Source organism: Lissotriton helveticus, chromosome 11, assembly GCF_964261635.1.
Source record: "Lissotriton helveticus chromosome 11, aLisHel1.1, whole genome shotgun sequence".
In the NCBI taxonomy this organism is placed as follows: Eukaryota; Metazoa; Chordata; class Amphibia; order Caudata; family Salamandridae; genus Lissotriton; species Lissotriton helveticus.
The window spans coordinates 1,007,547,804-1,007,565,357 of NC_136072.1; the positions used below are offsets into that span (position 1 = coordinate 1,007,547,804).

Consider the following 17,554-nt stretch of genomic DNA (forward strand, 5'->3'; position numbering starts at 1 on the left):
TGGAGGAAGATTTCCTGTTTGACACTTTCTCTGTCTCTGAAAGAACAGTTAAAATTCTTCCTATGCTCAAAGGTGTCCTTAAACATGCCCCAGAGATCTTTAAGGAACCAACCAGGGCACGAGTGGTGAACCCACGTATCGAGAAAAAATACAGGCCAGCACCTGGAGATCCTGCATATATTCGTGGACAGTTGCCTCTAGACTCGTTGGTGGTCGCCAATGCCCGCAAAAGGGCAAACTCCCAAACTACGGGTGAAGCTCCTCCCCCTGACAAGGAGTCGAAAGTGCTTGAGGCATCTGGCAAAAGGGTGGCTGCGCAGGCTGCCAATGTATGGCGTATAGCGAACACACAGGCACTGTTGGCGCGTTACGATAGGGCGCATTACGACACCCTAGAACAGCTCCTTCAACATCTACCTGATGAGTATAAAGAAGCAGCAGAAATGCTCATACAAGAGGGAAAGCTTATATCAAACGCTGCAATAAAATGTGCACTTGATGTGGCTGACACAGCGGCTAGGGGAATTAACACTAGCGTCATGCTGAGGCGACAAGCTTGGCTTCGTATATCTGGTTTTAAGCCTGACATCCAAACTACTATCCTCAACCAGCCTGTCAATCCTGACAGACTGTTTGGCCCAGATGTAGACACCACACTTGAAAAGATTAAGAAAGACAACGAGACTGCTAAGTCCATGGGGGCACTTCAGTCACAACAGTTCAGGGGCGGCACTTTTCGTCGCTCAGGAGCACGTGGTGTTACCAGAGGACACTTGGGTCAACAATCACAATTTTCAAAGGGAACTGCACAATCCTCCTACCCCAAGCAGGGTAGAGGAGGATACAGAGGTAACAGTGCCAAGGGCAGGGGCAGAGGAAACAACAACTCACGTTCCTCTGCCTCCAATAAACAGTGACTCTCTGTCACTGCCCCCCGACCATCCAACACCTGTCGGGGGGAGACTCCAGCAGTTCCTGCCAGTCTGGACATCCATCACTACAGACAGGTGGGTGCGAAAACTTATCCAATACGGTTACTGTTTGGAGTTAACGTCCACTCCTCCCAACATTCCCCCAAGGCACCGTCCTATGTCGGCAGAGCACTTGCACTTATTGCAGCAGGAAGTCTTGGTGATGCTGCAAAAAGGTGCAATCGAGCTCGTACCAGTGGAAGAGGAAGGTACAGGAGTCTATTCCCTGTACTTCCTCATCCCAAAAAAGGACGGATCCCTCAGACCTATTCTGGATCTACGCCCCCTCAACATGTACATACTGTCAGAACATTTTCACATGCTGACACTGCAACAAATTCTACCCCTGCTAAATCAAGGGGACTTCCTAGCAACCTTAGACCTCAAGGATGCTTATTTCCACATCCCACTCCACCCATCCCACAGACGGTACCTCCGGTTCACCATTCAAAACAGGCACTATCAGTTCAAAGTACTACCCTTCGGGGTAACTACTGCCCCCAGAGTGTTTACAAAATGTCTGGCGACAGTGGCGGCGCACCTCAGAAGGCAGAACATACACGTCTACCCGTACCTAGACGACTGGCTTGTTCAAGCAAAGTCGGAACAACAGTGCGCCGCGGACATGTCCCACACTATTCAACTCCTGCACAGTCTGGGGTTCTCACTCAACTACCCAAAGTCGCACCTTCAACCAGCCCATCTGCGGCAGTATCTGGGCGCGACAATAAACACCCTGACTGCTATGGCTCAGCCAAACCCAGCCAGGATCAACTGCATTCAGTCACTGATCCAGAGGTTCAGACCGCAACACTCCCTGCCAGCGAGAGTGTTCATGCAGTTGATAGGCATGATGGCCTCCTGCATTTTCATAGTCCCGCACGCGAGGTTGCACATGCGTCCTCTCCAAGAATGCTTGGCGAATCAGTGGACACAGGCTCGGGGACAACTGACGGACCTAGTGTTGGTGACCGGTCGGGCATACAACTCTCTGCATTGGTGGAATCCACACAACCTTTGCAAGGGACGACCGTTCCAAGAGCCTGTGCCACAGATTATCCTGACAACGGACGCATCTCTCCAAGGGTGGGGGGCTCATGTGCTCCACTACACGGTGCAGGGACTGTGGTCCACACCACAACAGAAGTTGCACATCAACTACCTGGAATTGATGGCAATCTTCATGGCGATGAAGTCCTTCAAGGTACATTTGTGCAACAAAGTCGTGTTGATCCGGACGGACAACATGACAGCCATGTACTACATCCAAAAACAGGGAGGTACTCACTCACCACAGCTGTCTCATCTGGCTCAGAACATGTGGAAGTGGGCCATTCAGAGGAATATTTTCCTCATGGCGGAACACCTCCCCGGCAAGGACAATCAGATGGCGGATCTGCTCAGCAGGTACAGCCATCAAATGCACGAGTGGGAGATACATCCATCAGTGCTCCACCCGTACTTCCAGCAGTGGGGTCTTCCAGAGATAGACCTGTTTGCCACAAGGGAAAACGCAAAATGCCAAAGCTTTGCCGCCAGGTTCCCTCACCCGGAATCGCAGGGGAATGCGATATGGATGAACTGGTCAGGCAAATTTGCGTACGCTTTTCCCCCTGGTGGCAAGAAAGCTAAAGCAACACTCGATGACTCTCATCCTGGTTGCTCCAACATGGGCACGCCAACCATGGTACACCACGTTTCTAGAACTTTCCGTGGTACCGCATCAAAGGCTGCATCTCACACCCAGCCTCTTGACGCAGAACCATGGCGACATTCAGCATCCAGATCCGCAACAGCTCAATCTGGCGATCTGGCTCCTGAGGTCTTAGAATTTGGCTACCTCAACCTGCCTCCTGAATGCATGGACATCATCCGGGAGGCACGGAAGCCCACGACCAGAGCTTGCTATGCTGCAAAATGGAAGCGATTTGTCATTTACTGTACAGACAACAATATCAACCCGCTAATGCATCCATTCCTAACATCATCTGCTATTTGTTACATCTTTACAAATGCAATCTAGCGTACGCTTCCATTCGGATCCATCTATCCGCCATAGCGGCTTATCTCCAGAATAGGCAGCACCTCTCTGTTTTCAGGGTGCCTGCCATTAAAGCCTTCCTAGAGGGGCTGAAACGGGTCATTCCTCCTAGAACTCCACCAGCTCCTGTGTGGAACCTCAATGTGGTCCTCACTAGGCTGATGGGCCCACCTTTCGAGCCACTGCACTCATGCGAACTTCAGTTTCTAACGTGGAAAGTGGCTTTTCTCGTTGCTATCACGTCGCTCAGACGTGTTAGTGAGCTGCAAGCGCTCACTATCCAAGAGCCATTCATCCAAATACATTCTAACAGGGTGGTGCTCCGCACTAACCCCAAATTCCTTCCAAAGGTGGTGTCACAGTTTCATATCAACCAAACTATTGACCTACCTGCATTTTTCCAAAACCCACAAACTGTAGCAGAAAGAATGCTTCATACATTAGACGTTAGGAGGGCGCTAATGTACTACATTGACAGAACACAACCCTTTAGGAAGACACAACAACTTTTTGTTGCCTTCTCCGCACAACACAAAGGCAACCCCATTTGCAAAGCAGGAATAGCCAGATGGATTGTTAAATGCATTCAAATCTGTTATCAAAAGGCTAAACGCACTTTAACAATACCCCCAAGAGCGCACTCCACACGCAAATTGGGGGCCTCCATGGCTTTCCTGGGGAACATTCCTTTAGAAGACATTTGTAGAGCAGCCACATGGTCTACACCACACACATTTACCAAGCATTACTGCGTAGATGTGCATTCCAAACAGCAAGCAGCTGTGGGACAGGCTGTTCTCAAGACACTTTTTCAAGCTTCTGCAGCTGGCACGGGCAACCGCCCTTAATGGAGGGACTGCTGTGTATTCTATGCACTAGATATGAATTTAGCAGCCCACATGCCTCGAACTGAATATGCTACTTACCAGTATGCATCTGTTCTTGGCATGTAGGGCTGCTAACATTTATATCGCCCGCCCTCCTCCCCGGTGCCCGTAGCGGCTGCAGACACTCTCTTGCATTCATCATTAGCATGGACATCCTTTACACTATTTCACTCCATCTCTGCCACAATGGCTAAAAACAATCTGGGGATGGAGCCGATGCCCATGCGCACTGTAGTCCAGGGGAGGAGCCACCTATCTCGTGATACTTCGAAGACTCTTCCAGGACAACAATGTGCAATCATCCGGACCCAACACTAGGCGGCGATCTATGCACTAGATATGAATGTTAGCAGCCCTACATGCCAAGAACAGATGCATACTGGTAAGTAGCATATTCATTATTTTTATCGCAGGATTGTTCCAGATCGCCTGTAAATTAGAGGCACCCATTTTTGTTGTGAGGATAGTCTCTTGTCGCTTTAGGGCTTTTTTTGTATTTGTTATGATGTATTTAGAGCGTTCCAATTTATTTGTCTGCATAGTCATAGCCGCTTGAGGAGATTCCTTTAGTGAGCTCTAATTCCACATCTACCCATTGTGGTTTGTAATTAGGGTAATCTAAGAACCATGTGGCTCCCTGTTTGCAGAGTAATGCTATTTGATAATTTCTGAAATTCGGGATGCCAACTCCTCCCATGCTCTTCCCAAGCCTTAATTTACTTGTGGAGATCCTTGCTTTTTTCCTTTGCCATAGGAAGTTACTAATAGCCTTGTCCACCTTATTTAAAAAAATTATCCGATAACATCATGGGGAGCATACTAATGAGATGAAGGATCATCATTTTGACCGTTTCAACTCTTCCCCACCATGTTAAGAATTGTGGGGACATCCCATCTAGAAGATTTGTGATTTTTTTTTAAAATGATGGATTCGTTAACCTCTAGAGTGGAGATGAGGTCGTTTGTGAATTCCAGTCCCAGATACTTTATTGGCCCAGGTTGCCATGGCAGTCCAGATTCGCCCAAGATCTCTCTGGAGCCACATAGATTGCGTAATTTTACTTTGGTCTTATTCCTATTGAGGGTATACCCTGAAACTTCGGCATAGGCTTGGATCGACTTCATGAGGGCCGGAATGGCGTTTGCTGCGTCCTTGGTCACGACAAGAATGTTGTCCGCGTATGCTGGGACCTTGAATGTGTTTTTTCCAAAATCTATGCCTTGGATCTCCTCATTAGCCCGTAGATGTTGGAGGAGGGGTTCAATCGCTAGTAAGAATAAGGAGGGCGATAATGGGCAGCCTTGCCTGGTGCCCTGTTTTAACGGGAAAGATTCTGAAAGCGTTCCTCCCTCTCTCACTCTAGCTCTTGGTTCATGATATAGTGCCATAATCATCTTGATCATGTTCTCACCTAGATTATATTTCCTGAGTGACGCCTCTAGGAATGTCCAGTCGACTTTATCAAACGCTTTTCCAGCGTCGAGCGTTATTGCGACCGTCGGTGAGTTTAGTAATTTGGCTTTCTCGATCGCATGGCAAAATATTCTGGTGTTCTCACTGGACAACCTGGTTTTTAGAAATCCTGTTTGAGAGGGGTTGATGAGTTTAGTTATATATTTTTGTAATCTGGAGTATAAAATCATTGCATATAATTTGCAGTCAAGATTTATTAGCGAAATTGGTCTATAGTTTTTTGTCAATTAATCATCTTTCCCTTCTTTTGGGATAACTGTCATTATGGCTTCCGATGGTGTACCAGTTATTTGGCCGGAGGTTGCAAACTTTTGGTACAGGAGTAGCAGAGGTTCACCTACGTGTTCCTCGAACGACTTCTAAAAGGATGCATTATACCCGTCGGGTCCTGGGGCATTACCAGTTTTAATTTTTTTAATGGCCAGTTTGAGCTCATCCATCGTGATTAATCCATTAATGGAGTCCCTCTCATGATCACTTAGTGAGTACAATGCTGCCTTTTCTAAATATTCTTGTGTTTTATTTATGTGATTTTATTTCGGTATTGGGACTATATAGCTTTTCGTAAAACTCTTTAAAAGTGTCTGAGTTTTTTGGGGTTCGTCTGAACTGTTCCTTTTCCATCCATGATACCTTTGATCGCGTACCTCTGAGCTTTGAATTTTAAATAAGAAGCTATAGATTTTCTGGCTTTGTTTGCTTCACACAGGCGAAGACTTTTTTGTTTGTTTACCCAGATACGTGCTAATAATTTTGTTATATTCGTTTTTTTTATTCTGGTTTTCTGCTAGAGTCCCGGGTTCGTCAGTGCTGATGTGTGTTTTTTCCAGTCTTAAAATATCTTCCTCTAGCTTCTGTAATTTCGACTTAGCCTCCTTGTTCATCTTAGATCTAAGTTTTATAATTACTCCTCTCACAGTTGCTTTTTGGGCCTCCCATCTAGAAAGATGAGAGGTGTCATTCACTTTGTTCTCAGCCAGAAAATTAATGATGGAATTCTCAATCATTTTTTTTGTGATCCAGTGAGTCTAAGACCTCATCATTAAATCTCCAGAGAGATTCTTTGGTTTGTGAGCATGTCAGTAAGCGTCAATGTAATGCAAGAGTGGTCGGAGACCACTCTCGGTTCAATGGTCGATTGGTCGACCCTGCTTATATCATTCCCTGATATCTAAAATAAATCTATCCTTGAATATGATTTATGGGGAAACGAGTAAAATATGTAGTCCCTCTCCGTGGGGTTTTGCAACCTCCAAGCATCTAGCATATTGAATCTTTTGCATGAGTGTATCAGTGCCTTGTGTGATGTATTAACTTTGAATTTACAAGAGGAGTTCCTATCAAGACAAGGATCCAAAGGTAGGTTAAAATCTCCCGCGATTATGGAGGGAGCAGAGTCCGGGATCGTGAGAATGTTATATTCCAGGTCTTCCCAGAATAAGCTGTCGTCATTAGTTGGGACATAGATGTTGGTTAAAAAGAGGGCTGAGTTTTCTCTCTGTAATTTAGCGGTAATCCACCTTCCTTGCTTGTCTGTAACAAATGATATTAATTCTAACCTAGATCTTTTTGTTATCATAGTTAATACTCCATTCTTCTTCCCTACTGCACCTGAACAAAGAACTTCTGAATAAAGGCTGCCTTTCAACAAATCCGCTAATTTATTATCTAGTTTTGTCTCCAGTAGGAGAATGATGTCAGCTCTCTGCTTGTCAATGTAGTCCATAATGTTCCTCCTTTTCACTGGGTGATTCAAGCCCTTAACATTTAAAGAGAACATTTTAATCTGCTTAAGTAGTGAGTTCATTTTTGTGTCTGTTGTGTTGGTAAAGAGGATCGTAGAAGACCATCTCCGCGAGTAATGTGTGTATGTGATCCTTTTTTTTAAATATTTGTAAGACAACATATTCTCATTGTACTTTGGCTACCAAGCGGAAGAAAGAAGAAGGAAAAGAGAGAGAAAAGAAGAAAGGGACAGGTGAGATAAAGAGATGCATGGAAAGAAACAACAAAGCAACGAAGCAACGAAAAATAACATCAGGAGGGACATATCTTGTCAAGGTTTCTAAGTCTGGCTTAACATATAGTAATAATCTCATTAAACCTGTCAACGACCCCATCAACTGCCTCCACTCCCCCTCACCCCCACCCCTCCCTCCCCACCCACCCCCCAAATGCGTGGAGTATGACGTGGTGATTGCAGGAAAATGTAAACTCCCTCCCAGAACAGGTAAAAACGTATGTTTTGCAAAACCCTATTAACATTTAACCCTATGCGCGACATCTTCTGGGTACTCTTTAAATGATGCTGAACCATAAGAGAAACGTACAATATCAATGATTGGGTTATATGAATTAGTGTTGTGTTGAATTTGTGTTGTGGTGTCTGCTTGACGTACGTATAAAGGAATTGGTAGTGTCCCACTAGGGCACAAGGTAAAACTCGAGTAATGTCTAAGTATTCCAGATCCAATACCTAAAACAATTGTTAGTACATTATCAGTTTAGTAAATAGTGCAGTAATGTAAATCATGGAGGTAATATAACCTTGGGGTAGTTCGACTAGCAAACAAGTAGTATTAGAGGAGTGTTGAATGTCATGAAAGGTGTTGTAAACTCTTGTTAATTCTAGTACACTCTTGCTAATCTCTTGTTAGCCAGAAATATAATGGGATCAAGTTAGTGAGTGTAGTTAGGATAACCATGTATAACAGGATACAACAAGAGATCATACAACCGTGATTCAAGCCTCAAGCCTCGGGTCTGCTCAGTTCACACTGTTGCCCCTCTGAACATGATTGAGGGTCTTAGACGTATCCATTGAGAGATCATCAGTTGAGAGGTCTTCAAAACTATCTAAGAAGTTTTGAGCCATCGCAGAAGACATGAGAAGATCCTTGGGCAATAACATGGGATCTAGCTGGGCCAGCGAAAGAATATTGGAAACCCAGTCTTTTCATTCTTGGACTGAGCGCTAGGAAGCTCTTTCTTGTTTCAACTGTTGCTTTCGAGTAGTCCTGTGAGATGAAGATTTTGTTTGAGTTCCAAATCAGATGAGTTTGATTCCTCATAAAAGCTAATATTATCTCCTCATGCTGATACCTTAGCGGTTTGCAGACAATTGGTCTGGGTTGAGACTAAGTAGGGTTTCTCCTCGTTGGGACTCTGTGGGCCCTGTCAAATTCCAGTGGTTTGTCAAATTTTATTTTTGTCATTAGTGGCAACCATTTCTCTAGGAAACCAATACAGGAGCCCGCTTCATCTTCACTTCCTTCAGGAATTCCAAAGATGCGGAGATTCCCCCTTCTATTTCTGTCCTCCAATTCTGCAATGTGCTTGTTAAGAGTCAGATTTTTGATTCACGCTTGTGATCATTTTTTTTGTTGTCACCATATTGTCTTCCAGCTGACTGATTCTATTTTCAGCTTCAGTAATTTTATTACTCGCCTCTTTCACATCTGCGGATTGCAGATATCTCATGTTTAGTAGACTTAGCAATTTCGTGAACTTGCGCAAGTTTTACTAAGATGGTCTCCATGGTAGTGTTGATGTCTGTCTTGTTTCAGTTTGAATGGAGAGTCTGGTGATGGCGGGTCCGATTTCACTCTTTTTAGGTTCGCCTTAGAGTCTTTGTCAGCCATGTCGGTACAGATCCTTCCTTTGTACTTTGAGTCTTTTTTTATTTTTTTTAATTTTTAATTAGCAAGACTTTATGACAGTTCCAACAACATTACATACTTGCGCCTACAACCCTGAGGCCGGCTTAAAGGGTTCCATATGTTTGATATGTACGCAGTCGTGCATGCCTTCTCCGGCCGGTTGCATTCTACGGATCAGAAAATTTGTTGGAGCTCCAAAAACAATTAGTATACGGACATTATAATCACTTGCATTTTATATTTTATGTAAAACAAAAAAGAAAAGAACTTAGTACGTGACTCAGTATTAACAGACACAATATTTCTTTTGCTTCTCGGTATCAGCTTAGCCCTGTTGGGTATCTCATCTGCAAGCCTCACTTGACTCCACCTCCCCTTCTGCCCAACCCCTCCCAACTATTCTTCCTGTATCTTATAAGGCATAAGGCCCTTGTGCATGCCTCATTCAATACTCCGTAACACTTAGACATTTTCTGTCTCATCCTCAGAACTATCGCTATCATCCTCCGGCAGTGGCTCGCAGATGTCCCCTCTGTAGGAGTTCCAATGCTGCCAGATCCCATTCCACTTGCGCGGGTTGGCTCTCACCTTGTATACCGCCCTCTCTGTTATCATGAGTGTGTCCATATTCCTGCTCCATTGCGCCAATGTGGGGAGCTCCGCCGTCCCCCATTTTTGCGCAATGTCCCGTTTGGCTGTCATGAAACCTATCGTGGCCCACAGCCTACCATAGTATGTTAAATCAGTAGGCCCCCAGACATTCAACAGGCTCACACGTGGGTCTAGTGTTAGAGTGGTTTTTAATGTCTGTGCGATGGTACGAAGTACTCGCTGCCAATATCCCACTAGACATGCGCAGCTCCAAAGTGTATGTAAGAAAGTGCCTTCTTCACCGCACCCCCTAAGACAATAAGGATGATCTGCCCTCTGCATTTTATGTAGAGTCATTCTCGTGTAGTAAATCCTGTGCAGGATTTTCAGTTGTACCAGGCGGAACCTAGCTGATATACCTGCCTCACGTGGGGATGCAATAGCTGCGTTCCAGTCAGATTCGTCAAAATCCCAGACGTCCTCCACCCATTTATCTTTTAGCTTTCCCTGTGGGTCAGGTAGATTATTGAGCAGTTTACGGTACGTTAGGGAAGTCGCACCCTCCTGCATACAGTCCGTAAGCAGACGGTCTTCCAGCGGTGAGGACTCTGGGGGTGTGGTGCCTGGTGGGATCACTGCCAGAAGGGCATGTCTAATTTGTATGTATCTAAACAGTTCTGTGTTTCCCAACTCATACTGCTGCTGAAGGGAGGCGAATGGGACCACCCCCTCTCTAGACCACATGTCTTACTTTGAGTCTTTAAGTGCAAGTGATCGAGCAGGTCGTGTGGCACGTGCACGTGCCAAGTTATTAATTGGTACACAAATGGCTTTTGGAGATAAACCAGATAAGATGTGGTGCGAGTTTCTCCTGGGTAGTGGCATGCAGGAAGATGGATAGCTGATGGTTCTCTAAGTTATTTGCAGACAGAATGCAGTTTATTTGCAGTTATTTGCAGACAAAATGCAGTTATTTGCAGTCAGAAAGCAATGGAATGAAGTCAGGATATGGTCAGATTACAGATAGATTGCTGGCAGTATTGCAACTTTCCTCCATTTTGAGGTCATTTGCAGTCAAAATATAGTTATTTGCAAATAAATGCAGTTATTTGAAGACAGAATGCACTGGAATGAAGTCAGGATATGCTCAGATTACAGTTAGATAGCTCGCAGTATTGCAACTTTCCTCCATCTTAAGGTCAGGCGCAGAGAAGAGGCATCGGCATTGTGTCATAACTGTTTTATTCGGTAACATTGCTAGTATCGCTAACGTTGGTTAGATATAGTAATTAATGCATTATGCATTTCCTTGAACCTCTTTTTCGTATGCCACTATTATAATCTGCTTATCTTGTAGTAATTGCTGTAAAAGAATGACAGCTTCTGTGACCAGTACATAAAATGGCTGCCACCGCTGCACGTATCTCTTGAAGAGCTTGCAGAGCTTAATGGAGCTTAATGGCTGCCAGAGTAGTGAAAGAACAATAGATAATGGAGCAGAGTAATTCAAAACTGATATTTAAAAGTCTCTTTATCCGGTTACATAAAATAATTTTATCCAGGATACTCAATTTACTCACTTCACAACTGTGAGGGTGCAGATTGCTGATCACTGTGGCAAAGCGGTGGCGTTTTTGTTTTTATGATTATCCGGTGGCACTTGATGTTTAAAAGACGTCTTTGATCTGTTTGATCTGTTTCCTCCGCCGACTAAGTTCAATGCCGGGTGACTAGAAAGGCTGCAATAATCTCAGCGGTGGTCTCGGGGTTGATCGCAGTGGTTGCGGCGGACCCGGGTGTCTGTCATCGGGCTTTTCGAAAGTGCCTCGTTGTTTTGGCAGCACAGCCTGTGCAGCTCCGATTCGTTGAGGGGTAATTGTGCCGTGCCGTACCATGTTCGAGATCGTGTCGGCAGCCTCATGCCGTGGGTCCGATGCGACTGTAGTGCATTCCAGCAGCATCACTGCGGTGTCACGGCGGACTAGGGAGCTTCACGGCAGCACCTGTGGGACCTTCCAGCACCACGTTACCGTTGGCAGCACCACGCCGACCCTTCAAGGAATGCTAGGGATCATTCGCATCGTTCACATCAGGAGCATCGCTTTTCGCCAAAGAAAACAGGTTTTTACTTTGATCACCGGTGATTACCCGTTCTGTTAATAAGGAGCTGAAGGCTTAAGCCGCCATCTTCTCCGCTCTCCAAGCCACGCCAACAGTGACAATCTTTTAACACCTGCACCAGATCTGCCACAACTAGTCTACAAAATTCCGGATGTATCCCGACATCTCAAAAATTGAAAGAAAATAACCACATACAAGTGGGTATTGGACATTATCAAATTTGGGCACACCCTAGAATTTATCCCCTCCTCATCCACCTCTAAAGAAGCATCCACCACATCTTGCTCTTCTCAGAAAGGAGGTAAAAACCATGCTTTCGAAAGGAGAGATAGAAAGAGTGCCTCGCTCTCAGGTGGGGAAAGGATTTTATTCCCTCTTTTTTCTAATAAAGAAAAAGTCAGGGGAATGGAGGCCTATCCTAGTTTTAAGAAAACTGAACACATATCTTCAAAGGAAATCCTTTCGCATGGTCACACTTCAGGAAATCCTTCAGCTTTTGGATCATGCGGACTTCATGACAACATTGGATCTCCAGGATGCGTACTTCCACATCCCACTTCATCCCAAACACCGGAAATTCCTTCAATTTATTGTGAAGGTGTACATTTCCAATTCCAAGTCCTCCCATTCGGCTTACGCTCAGCTCCGAGAGTCTTTACCAAATTCCTAGCTCCAGTAGCAGCTCATCTCAGACTGCATGGCATCCAATTATTCTCTTATCTGGACGATTGGCTAATAAAGGCTCCTTCATTTCTCCAGGCTTCTCTCGCAAAATCCACATGCCTGCAGGTTTTTCACTCTCTGGGACTGTCTCTGAACATTCAAAAATCAGTCCTCTATGCTTCCCAAAGGATTCAATTTCTTGGGGCAATGTTGGATACCATCCGAGACAAAGCATTCTTGTCCAAACAAAGGCAATCTCGCCTTGCTTCTCTGGCGTCAGACCTCCTAAAAAGAAAGTTTGCTTCTGTAAGGATGATCAATTCCTTTCTGGGAATACTACCATCAGCAATTCTGCTAGTATCCTCATACCCGTCTGAGAATGAGACCAATTCAGGAAGAACTAGACAGTCAGTGGCTGCAAATCTCGGGGTTGTTCGACGACCTAGTGCAAATAACTCCAATTATGCTAGAAACTCTTTCCTGGTGGATGCGTTCCAAAAATGCCTCTGTTGGGTCTCACTTTTCAGCCTTCCGTACTGGATTTCATCCTCACAACAGATGCCTCCCTAGAGGGGTTGGGTGCACATCTTCACGATCTCTGCATAAGAGGGAAATGGTCTGCTGCAATGGCAAAGATGCATATCAATTTTCTGGAGCTTCGAGCCATTTATCTGGCGTTGCAGTCTTTTCTCCCAAGACTTCAAGGGTCAATTGTTCTGGTCAGAACCGACACCACCACTTGCATGCATTATCTGAAGAAGCAAGGAGGTACCCGGCCCCACATTCTATCTCAAGAAGCTCAAAGCATTTGGGAATGGCTGCTTTCTCACGATATCAAAATCAAGGTGGAACATCTACCAGGCTTCCACAGGCTTCCACAGCACTTTAGCAGACCTGAAAGTCCTGTCACTTATGGGAGCTGGAGCAAACAATTGTGGAGAATATATTTCAGAAATGGGGCAGGCCAAATCTGGATCTCTTTGCGTCCAGGAACAATCAAAAGTGCCCATTCTTTGCAAGTTGGGAGCCAGAGAAGGGCTCTTTGGGGAACGCCTTCATGATGACATGGATGGGGATTTTTGCTTATGCATTTCCCCTTTTCCCGTATATCCCAAGACTTCTGCTCAAGCTCCAGATGGAACCATGCTGCATGATTCTCATTGCACCGAAATGGCCGCGTCAACATTGGTTCACCGAGTTTCTCCTACTATCCAAACGCAGACCATACCCTCTTCCAGCAATCCAAAACCTATTGTCAATGAGCAGAGGCCAGATTCTTCATCCTCGTCCAGTCCAGTTACAACTTCATGCATGGTTTCTGGATTCACGGAGTTTAAGGAGATACATTTACCTCAAGACTGCAGAGACATTCTTACTAGAGCAAGGGCTCCTTCTACTTTGAAAACTTATGCTTTAAAATGGAAACAATTCTGTTCCTGGTGTAGCAACAAGAATATACATCCTTTAAAATGTACGCCAGACAAGATTCTGCCTTATCTTTTATCGTTATCTAAATCTGGTCTTATGTTTGCTTCGGTTAAACTGCATCTAGCGGCCATTTCTACCTACAGGCGCTCTACATGAGTGGAATCCCTTTGTTCTAATCATCTGATTAAACAGTTTCTAAAAGGGCTTTTCAGTACTTTTCCACCTATTAGGGCTCCTCCTCCAGAATGGAGGCTTAATTTAGTGCTGCAACAGCTAATGAAGCTTCCATTTGAGCCTATTCACAAAGGTGATTTAAAGTATCTCTCATGGAAAACAACGCTCCTAGTGGCACTCACCTCTGCTCGAAGAGTCGGTGAAATACAGGCTTTCACTATCAAGCAACCTTATTTGAAATTTACCAATGACTATATCCTTCTAAGAACTAATCCTACGTTCATACCTAAAGTTCCCTCTTCATTCCATCTTAACAAGCCTGTTATATTACGATCTTTCTTTCCTAATCCATCCTACTCTGCTGAGAAATCTTTATATACCTTGGATGTCAAGAGATGTTTAAAGTTCTACATTTCACGTACTGTGTCCATCAGAAAATCCAACCAACTATTTATTTCCTATGGTGGTCAAAAACCAGGATCAGCTCTGACGAAGTCCACTATTGCAAGGTGGATTGCATCTACTATCCAATTATGCCATTTCAAAGCGGGACATCCTTTGTCAAACAAACCTAAGGCTCACACTACTAGGGCAGTATCCTCGTCTACTACTCTTTTTGTTGGAGTACCTTTGGAGAAGATTTGCCGTGCTGCAACCTGGGAAATTGTGCACACGTTTACACGGCATTACTGCCTGGATCTGGCAACAGAGGCTGAATCAGCAATGAGTCAAGCAGTGTTGCAAAACCTTTTTAAATAAGGTAAGCCTCTGTAAGGAGGTGATTATAGCTTTACAAGTTGAAATGTTCATTATTGTATATATTTATTTTGATGGATATGTTTATGAATTGCCCTTTATTAGGGTTAAAATGTATACTGCATTATTGTATGTTTGCGAGGTATCTATTGTGTTTTCTTATGATACCCACCATCCACTATGCAACTAAGTATTGTTTACTGCTAGCTATTCTGATTCTTAGCAAGTGACTCTAGGAAAGATACCCCAATACTGGATAAGAAAATGAGTTACTTACCTATAACTTCAGTTATCCAGCATTGGTATCTTTCATAGATTCACATGCGAACCACCCTCCTCCCCGGAGAGGCTTACCTTATCATCATGGCATACTTACTGTCACTTGTGCTACAAAAATCTGAGGGTTTGCCTCTCTGTGGAAGGTTCTAAGAGGGTGCTGCAGCCTGATTGGATGTGTTCCAAGTTTGTTTCTTTTTGCAAAAGGACTAAGATTGGCTAATGTAGTGACTTTGCTGTCCATAGTAGCCTATTGTATAACCCTGGGCGAAGTTGCCTACTTCGCCCGTTGCAAAGTAGGCGTAGCAGGCAACACTACGCCCACTCTGTGGGCATAGCGAAGTTGCCCGCCACCCGCCTTCCTCCCGCCCTTCCCTACATACCTAATTTGTGCAAATACTAAAAGAAAAGTAAATAAAAGGCACTTAGTATTTACACAAATTAGGTATGTAGGGGAGGGGGGCAGGCAGCGCGTAGTGGGGCTACGCGAAGTGCGTAGGTGGGCGTAGTTTCTCGCTCACTTTGCGTAGCTTCGCGTAGCCCCACTACGCATACTACGCCCTCCCTTACTATTGTATAATGTTATTATGACTATAATGTATATGTTTTGTTATACCGCGAGACTCCCACCTCGTCGGCGGGGATGATTCTAAGCATTTGAATCTATGAAAGATACCAATACTGGATAACTGAAGTTACAGGTAATTAACTCGTTTTCTTCTGCATTTGTGTGTTTGCAGATTTATCTTCTTTCCTTCATTCAAATCAAGTTACACTGTCTATGTGGGCATCTAAAAGTTAAATGATACCCTTTCCTTTGATTTTGGTGATTAAATATAGCCACCAACAATTAACAGAGGGTGCCAAGATCAAACACAACTTTAACTTTGATACTACTACCTCTAACATTTGTGGAAAGGGAAAAGCATAGTGGAAAAGTCAGTGACGTGAACGGGTTTTTGAAAAAACAGGCATGGAGTTGGTGGGCTTTTGATCTGTGCTAAAAACCTGACTCAGTGTACGCTGGAGATACCGTTCTTTATTTTCATGCTTTAATTTGAGTAATGCACATAGCACTTTATTGTTCAGCCGTGCAGTTTGTTTCTAATATTGCTTATATTCTCTCCTCTCTTGATGGTAAAGCCCTAAGTACAAATAAGCCATAAAAAGTGTAATAATCTGGGTTTTTAGTAACGCTTTTATTTGTACTGACACGAAATCAGTGGCACTGAAACTGGTCAACGACTACTCTTGAATGAACGTTCAAACCATCATCCTGTGTTCATGCTCTTGTTTTTATTAATACCCCAATTCTTGTTGTACTACACTGATGCGTTTTACTGTATGCTTTTACGTTATTTTTTATCTAGTCCTCTATGGTTTCTTAATTGCATTAACTGGTGATCTTGTTTTTGTTGAAATTCCCTGATTTGTATTGCACTTCTCTGGTGCGTCTTATTTTATGATGTTTTGCTCTTCGTGTTGCACGGTTGGTACCCCTAACTCTTACCTGAATGATTTCCACTATGTTGTAACTTCACCTACTTGCACATTGTGTTGTACCCTTACTGGCATCAACTCTGTACAGCACTCTGATACCGCTATGGGTCTTGTTCTCGATTTATAAAACTATTCAAATAAATAAAATAAAAATACCAAAAGCAAGCACTGGCAAAGCCAATAGGCCTGACATTGAATGCCAGTCCTTTGACTTTGTCAGTGCTTGTTTTCGTTTGTCATGGTTTTATGGTTTTTGCAAAACTATAGTTAGGGAATCTGCCTGGTCTGTGGCAACCCCAAAAACACTGAAGGAGGTGGTTCTCATGGAAGGGAAGAATGCCATCACTTACAGTGAATTTACCCAACTGATGAAGTGGGCTGACCCATTGCCACATGCTGTATTCTGTAGTGGGCACAAGAAAATTGCGAATTATGCAATATTAGATTAAAGGATGAGGATGGCTAGCTCAAAGCCCCTATTTGTTAGTATGGTATACATATAATTTTAGTAAAATGCAAAGGTCTTGGCTATTGCTAGACCTAACAATGGCGGGTTTCCTACACAATGTGATGTTAATTTTCTGTGATTCACACCAAGAGAACTGCAATTGTTGTTGTCCCCACTCACTCTGCAAAATTTATTAAGCAGAACTTCTTTTAAAATGCTTCTAATTACCCAACTGTGGTCTCCGAGCTCTTACATAGAGCGTGCATATGGCGCATAGCAAATTGCAGGATAGTGCTTTGTACAGTATGGTGGTAGTGGAACATAACCCATCTGCTCAGGATCGGACATGTCAAGAGCACCTAACTCAATGGGGACACAGGATTAGAAAATGTGGTGTAAAAGTAGTCCGTTTTTTTGTATTGAGCGTTTTTGCACACTGACTCCTTTGCACCCCCACTTTTATTTTGGGCTTCACTGGATGTATTAATCAGTTGCACATAATCTAGGGCCTCATTAATAATTATGAGACCGGCGTTCTTTTGTGACTCCATATGAATTAACATTT

At 44.0% G+C, this 17,554-nt stretch overlaps 1 protein-coding gene across 1 annotated transcript in view; it reads left to right on the forward strand.

Annotated features, from left to right (window-relative positions):
* Positions 1 to 17,554, forward strand: part of SSH1 (slingshot protein phosphatase 1) — a 542,618-nt gene that overhangs the window by 81,963 nt on the left and 443,101 nt on the right. The gene's annotated exons all lie outside the window — the stretch shown is intronic.